We start from the raw sequence: 8,053 nt of genomic DNA, 5'->3' as shown, positions 1-8,053 counted from the left end.
AGAGAGGCCTACCTTTCTTCTCCCAGCAAGTTCAGGTTCCACTACAGGAGGCAAAGACTGACCGGGCAGGGCTTTCTCAGTGGTGTATCTCCTCTCCAGTCGCACACAGGATTTCTCAATGGTAGCCTGCTTTGAGAGAATGCCTCAATAGCTACACAGATTCCCTACAGTCTTGGTTCATATTTGTATAGGGATCCTTCTGCAGTAATCCAGCTTCCTGAAAGGCTTAACAAACCCAGGAAGAGAACTCCTTTTTCCCTTTCATTTGTGCCACAAAACTTCTGAAGTCCTTAATATGTGTCAGGCAGTGAGGTAGGCCTTTAGTGCCAAGTTTGGTGCCTGGATGCCAGAGAAGAGTTGTGACTCTGAGGAGCACTGCCTGTCTAGAAGAAGGCAGGCACAGGTGTCTGCTTGTGGCCCAAAGGCCTTACGGGGATGCTTGGAACTGTGTTTGAACAATTCCATCTTTTTATCCTTCTGTAAGGTTACTCTGAAAGGGAAGACATGGGCCTAGCACCCCCTGAAGGGCTAAAGTCATCTCCTCTAGGTGCTGTCTTCGCATATATGTGTGGAAACCTGCCTTCCATGTTTCTGAAGACTAGACAAGTTCTGCATTCCCGAAACAGTGTGTTGCAAATTTGTCACCAGCTCCTGTTTCTCTCAGGAAGGCATCTTGCTGCTGACAGATGTCAGGGGCACCCTAGCTCGGAGTCAAGACTAAGGACGCCGTGGTAGGAGACTTACAGGTCCATGCCTGCATCTCAACTCTTTGAAAAGCTTTTAATTTACAGATAAGAAAGAAGTACGTGACACCTGGTTACCCATGACGGGAAGAAGCTATCTGCTGGTGAACTCTTGAGTTAATCAGAGATAACATTTTCCGTTATTAGTGGCCACGTAAACTGATCTGGCAAAGTATGCCTTTCCAATTCATAATATATACCTCATTTCATTTGATCTTTACAAGAATTTTACTGTGAAATCCATTTCATAGTCTTTATTTAAATATTTATGACTCTCTTATGGCCACCTAACAAGGACAATAAAACGTCCACAGACACTGAATGTTAATGTCTCGGGAACACTGGCCCTTAAGTGTTCTTTCCTCTCTGTTTGTGTTGTCGAGCCCTTGTTTTTCTCTTTTGGGGGCCAGTGCTTGGGATTGAATCAAGGTCTTGTGCATTCCTGATTTTGCATCTACTTCAGCTCCGACCTTTACACGAGCTGTTATCTCAGAGCACTGCTGCTTCTGATGAGGCTTCCTTCGTATTTCACTGCAACTTAGTGGTTCGTTTTGGTTTTGCTATTTGATTTTTTCCCCCCTTAACATCCGTGATATTAGGGATTGAACTCAGGGCCTGGTATATAGTACTCTTCTGGGTTTCTTTTAGGCAATTTTATTAAGTGGAGGTGAACTATACGAAAACCGCATTTCAAAGTGACAGCTTGATCCGTTTTGACCTATGTTCAGACCCAGGAGACCATCAACGCGGTCAAGAGAGTGACTGTGTTTGCTTCAGGTGGTCTTGATTGTTTGCAAACAATGGAAACCTAAGGTGAGACTTTATTGGCATATTCTGGTTTGAGGCTATGCTTTTGGAAGTTCACTTCCTGGCTCCTCTCCACCTCTGGCCCTATGATACCGTGGTCCATGTCTCTCAGGCTCACATTGCTCTTTCAATGAGTTTACTCCATGTCATGGGGGTAGTTGAAGAAGTAGAGAACAGGATGTATGTGGGAAACTCAAGTCTCTTCCTTACTCTGTCCTTCACGCCTGGCTTTGGGCAACAGTGACAACCCCACCCCGGATTGTTCAGAACCACGGAACCTCTTCATGTAACTTCAGGATCTAGAAATAGAGATTTTTTTTTATATAAGCACCATATCTCAATACATGAGCTTTCTCATCCTATAGCAACTTTAGAGAGAAATGTTCCATAAACCATTTCAAGGGTTTTGAGGTTTTCTATGTAAGCGTCATCAAAATGAGTTGAGAATGGAGAAAGGGCCCTAGGCGGTGTGTAAGGAAGTTATTTTCTTCAGAGAGAATGATCGCCCTTTTGTATATCCTTTCTGCAGGTTCAGTGGGAACAGGATGCTTAAAAGGTATATTCAAAGAACTCGTCCCTGCAGCTGGGAACACAGACTTGAGGATACCTGAAGAAGACAAAGAGGTCTACGGAACAGATAGATTGCCTGAACACCCGGTATTGTATAGTCAGCCCTCAGTATCCATGAGTTTTAGGGGGTGGGGAATACTTGTATCCATACTGTTTTACATGCAGCCTTTTAAAATTCTTATTTACTCACTTGGGAGGCAGAGGCAGGCGGATTTCTGAGTTCGAGGCCAGCCTGGTCTACAGAGTGAGTTCCAGGACAGCCAGAGCTATATAGAGAAACCCTGTCTTGAAAAACCAAAAAAGAAAGAAAAAAAATAAAATTCTTATTTACTAAAAGCAACTATTTACATATTAAGTGGTATGAGATATTGTAAGTCATCTAGAGATGATCTGAAATGCACAGGATGTGTTACGCTGATACTCAAATGGTCTGCCATATTTCAAAAGGGACGGGACCATCTAAGAATCTTGGTATGTTCGGGGACTCCTGAAAGTCACCCACATTTATATTGAGGGATGAGTACATGAAGGTTTCCTGGGGATTAGTGGTTGGTCTCTAGTGAGCCCAAGACAGCACCCGGGGGAGTTTTACTCCAAATATCTACCCATCTGGCCAGAGGAAATGATGTCACCAGTCACCAGTAAGCTTCCCCGTCTCCCCTACTTCCTCCTGCCCAGATTGTCACTCTGCCAGAACAGCAGACTTCATGTATCTGCCCAGGCTCTGGAAGTATTGGCGAGGACTCTTGTCTCTGAAGGTATCTTGTAACTTCTGAATCGTGAGATGGTACCCAAGAGTGAACAGAGGAATCCTCAGGACTACCATGTTTTCATCTACGGATGGGAAAAATGTAAGCCTACATTTTAAGGAAAAAACAAAATAGAATTGTCTCTTAAACTATGTACATTTGTCCTAGAAGTAATATTTCTAAACTATAAAACATTTTACGTATCTATTTTTGATCAATATATCTTTAACCACCTCTCCTGAACACAAGGGACGTGGTTTGGTATCAGAGTCACAGGAAATTGCTTGAAGAATGTTTAGAGCACAGATCACTGCTGTCAAAAGACCAGGAATTTAGATTCAGTGTGTCTGGAATGGGAGGCCAAGAATTTGCATTCTGAACACATTCCCAAATGGTGGTGGGGCTTCTGGCTTGAGGACCCCAAAGAGGACCACTGTCAGAAGTCCTCCTTTTTAACCTTTCCCATCCATAGGATGACCTTGGGAGATTTCACAACTCCTGATATGTGGACTTCCTGCAGGCATCCCATTTCATCATAGATTAAACACTCTCCAAAAGATGATGGGGAAGTCCTTTCTTCAAGCCTGACCTTTCCTAATTTAAGACTGGCACTTTGACTTTTTTGTCTCTCACATTTTCAGCTTCATTTGAAAACTGTTTTATTTTTTGAATTTTTTTTTTTTTTTACTGATTCTTTGTGAATTTCACACCATGCACCCCAATCTCACTCATCTTCTTGTCCCTTCATATCTATCCTCTACTTTTGCAACCTCCCCCATCAAAGAGAAGAAATCAACAAAGACAAGCAAACGAACAAACACACCCAAAATATCTCGATGTGGAAGCTGCCGTGGGTCTCAGTGTGTCGCACAGTGCGCCCTTTTGCCCAAACATCTTTACTTGCACGTGTTTATTGCAATGAATCATTGGTCTGGTTCGAGGCTTCTGGGTTCTGCTACAGCATTAATACTGGATCTTCAAGGGGACTCCTCTCAGATAGCCTGTGTCATGGAGGTTCTAAGGCTTTGGATCTGCCGGATCAGCTCCTTTCACGTGCTCTAACAGTTCATAGATGGGGTAGATGCTGGAGTGGGTCAACTCAGAGCCCTGGATCGAGGCCTGGGTAGGAGTTGAGTTGATAAACCTGCCGGTTGCTCTCCTGCACCAGGGCCAGGTCTCCTGCTTCACCCAGGTGAGAGTATGGGAGTATGAGCTTTCATACTCTCAGCCCCAGGGGCTAGCTCACCCATGCGAGTCTGCCACCACCAGCTCTACTGTGCTGCCCAGGTGAGGTTTGGTGACCTGCTCTCCCAAGTGTTGCTGCCAGTGAGGGTTGAGCTAGCTCTCTCCCTCTTAAACCTTGGGACTGGCTGTCCCACCTGTCGCAGGCAGGGAGGTGTGGAGGCACTTCTCCTGCCCCCAGGACACTGCACAGCAACAGAGAGGGGCAGGACCAGCTCTCCCAAGCGTGATGTTAGAGAGGGAACTCTCCAGAGTCCAAGCCAGAAGGGGCCTGGCCAGCTTTCCAGGTGCTGTCCAGGTGCGGGGCAGGGCCATCTCAGCACAGTGCTTGGATATCAACATGGTCTCAGGCAGCAGCCCAGACCAGGGACATCTACACGGGTCTTGGACAGGAACACAGACCCTGGCTGTGATAGGACCGCAGTGGCAGCCCAGGTTAGGATGTCATCATGGCCTCAGGTGGCAGCACAAGCCACTCTGATCAATTTGCTCCCTGACCCCAACCTCAGCAGGGCCCCTGGACATCAAGATGGTCTCAGGCAGCAGGCTAGACCACTGACATCTGGATGGCCTTTGGTGACAACATGGACTACAGACATGAGCACAGACCCCTGCTGAGGTCAGGTCATGGGCCCAGACTTGGCCCTTGGTGGCAGCCTGGGCCCAGGCCCCAACATCGCCATGGCCACATCAGGTTGTGCAGGCTCCTCATATCTTCCTCTTCCTCATCACCAGTTTCACCTCCCTTCACAGTGCACTAACCACTGAGCTTCACTCTCTCTCCCATCTCTCCACCACACACTCCATCTTTCTGTCACATATTTCATCATAGTAGTGGCTCCTGCTGAGGGTCCAGGCCTGCACTTGGGTGTCTTTTTTCTAGTGAAAAATTTAATGACAAATGTTTGTAAGAAGCAAACGTGGCTTTCTTCTTCCCATGAATCGAGGCCATCTTAACACGCACCGCATCTGTTTAAACCACAAAGGCTGGGGTCATTGCCTCCTGGCATTGCCTCTTAGCTCTTCACCTCCTGTCATTCCTCTTATCATTTAAACACTTCCCTGCCTGGCTAATAAAGTGCAGATCATTCTGCATTTTACAAACTTTCTCATACCTCAGAGATTTCTTTCAGTTATTACTATAGGATGTTTTTAAAGGCTGCGTACTATATCTTATGCTTCATAACCTCTAAGTTTTATCTTGTGAAATACAGAAAACCTTACCAATTCACTTACCTTTATGGTGTGTATATTCCAGGGATATGTTTGTGGTTAGATGATACGTATTCACGTGTCCTCATAAATCAATAGAAGCCACTACTAAGGGCTTATAATATCCCAGACACTGAGAAATATTTCCATTTCATATATCAGGGTGCCAAAGCCCCCAAGAGGTCCAGATTCACGAATATAAAGTTATATAAGTAAGACTTATCGGTCCTCTTCTGTCCAAATGCTCCTTGACCAAGAGAAGGAATACATTTAATTTTGACTAGACCAGCAGTTCACTTTCTATTTGTTTGGTCTTCCTAAACTTAGCCCAAGAGATTCTATTTATTTTTTGATGACTTTTTTTATGTATACACTTTTTTTTTTTTTTTAAAAAAGATACAACTGAGATATCCTTGTACAAAGTGAACGTTTTTTGGAATGCAATTATATGTTTGTCATTCCAGGATTCCACCATCATTATAAACATGGGGGTGGCAGCTAAGATTTTCTTTCTTTCAATCCTGCTCATTCTGTACAGCCAGCAAAGCTCCACTTCAGCTTGATTCCCTCCCTCCATTATTGAGGAGACCCTGCACTCCCTCCCCCATAGACAGAAATGGACTCTCTGGGCATTAAGCTTTATTTTGAGTAGAAAAACTACATCCAGTCTCTGTCTCTGCTCCCACCAACTGAGACTGTAATGCATCCGCTTTGCTATTCCTATGTATCTCTAGGCTGTGCCCTTCCCGTGAGGCTGCAATGTTGGTAGGAACTCCAGCTGCTTCCTATGGTTTCTCGCCCTTCACTGCTCCCATCCTCATCTAGGACTTAGGGACCGCCCTCTCCAGACGTGTTTCCTTTGGGCTTTCTTCCTCTTATTTCCTTGTTGTTTTCTTCCCCCTGTGGAGTCATTTAGACAGAGTTGAGTTTCCTATGCTTTCCAGAACCTTCCCTAAAGCTTTGGGCCACAAGATCTTATTGCATTAGTATTTTGCTACTTTACTTGCTCGTAGGATATCTTCGGAACCTTTTCCAATCACGTAGAAGTTTAAAGGATTTTAGGGTGAACATGCACATGCCCACAATCCAGATTCCAATGCTGATATTTTAGTATTTAACTGATTGCAAATCTATGTATCTGCTTATGTTTTACCTATTAACTCACCTTCTTTTAAAAAGTAGATTTTTAGCTCAAATGCAGGCACCAGTATCGATCACCTTTAAACAACTTTAGGGGAGCACTATATTAGAGCTCAGTATTTGTTTATGGTTATTTTTCTTTTGATGCTAAAATTTATATATAATTAAAACATTGGGGTAATTCAGATATCATAAGGATATACTTGAAAAGCCTGTACTCCATCAAACTGGAAAATCTAAATGAAATGGATAATTTTCTCTATATGTAACAATTACCAAAGTTAAATCAAGAGATATACATGCCAAACAGACTTCTACCCTTAGTGAAATAGAAGCAGTCATTAAAAGTCTCCCAATGAAAAAAGGCCCAGGACCAGATGGGATTAGCACAGAATTCTACCAGACTTTCAAAGAAGACCTAATGCCCACACTCCTCAGGTTATTCAGCGAGATAGAAACAGAAAGAACATTGCCCAGTTCATTGTATGAGGCCACAGTTAGCCTGAAATTCAACTACATAAAGACCCAACAAGGAAACAGAATTCAGACCAATTTCCTTTATGAACATAGATGCGAAAATACTTAATAGGATACTTGCAATCAGAATCCAAGAACACATCATCAAAAAGACCATCCACCATAGTCAAATAGGTTTCATTCCAGAGACACGGGGATGGTTTAACATATATCAATAGATTAATGTAACCAATCCACCATATAGACAAAAACCACAAGCTCAGCTCATTAGATGCAGAAAAAGCCTCTGATAGAAATTCAAAACCTGTACATGATAAAAAATCTCAGAGAGATTAGGGATAAAAGGGACATAACTTGATATAATAAAGGAAATTTACAGCAAGCCCATGGCTGACATCCACATCAATTTAAATGGAAACTCAAGCTAATTTCACTAAAATTGGAAACAAGGTAAGGTTGTCCTGTCTTTCCATACTTATTCAATATTGTACTTGAAGTCTGAGCTAGAGAAATAAGACAAGTGAAGGAGATCAAGGGGATACAAATTGGAAAGGGAGAAATCAAATTATTGTTGTTTTTAGGTGATATGATTATACATATAAATAACACTAAAAAAATTCCATTAGCAAACTCCTACAGCTGACAAACACTTTCAGCAAAGTAGCTGGATTCAAAATGAACTCACAAAAATGAGTAGCCTCCTATATGCAAATTACAAATGGACTGAAAAAAGAGTCAGGGAAACAACGCGTATTGCAACAGCCTTGAATAATATAAAGTATCTTAGGTTAATGCTAACTAAGCAAGTGAAAGTCTCGTATAATAAAAACTGCAAGTCACTGAAGAAAGAAACTGAAGAAGCTATCAGTAGATGGGAAGATCTTCCATGTTCATGGATCAGTAGGATTTACATAGCAAAAATGGTCATCTTACCCTAAAAATCTACAATGCAATTCTCACCAAAATTACAACAATTACCACAAACAAAATTACCACAATTCTTTTTTCTTTCTTCCTTTCTCTTCTTTTCTTTCTTCCTTTCTTTTTTTCTTTCTTTCTTCCTTCCTTCCTTCCTTTCTTTCTTTCTTTCTTTCTTTCTTTCTTTCTTTCTTT

The sequence above is a fragment of the Mastomys coucha genome, unplaced genomic scaffold (genome assembly GCF_008632895.1).
Source record: "Mastomys coucha isolate ucsf_1 unplaced genomic scaffold, UCSF_Mcou_1 pScaffold13, whole genome shotgun sequence".
NCBI classification, from domain to species: domain Eukaryota; kingdom Metazoa; phylum Chordata; class Mammalia; order Rodentia; family Muridae; genus Mastomys; species Mastomys coucha.
This window is presented reverse-complemented; position numbering follows the sequence as displayed.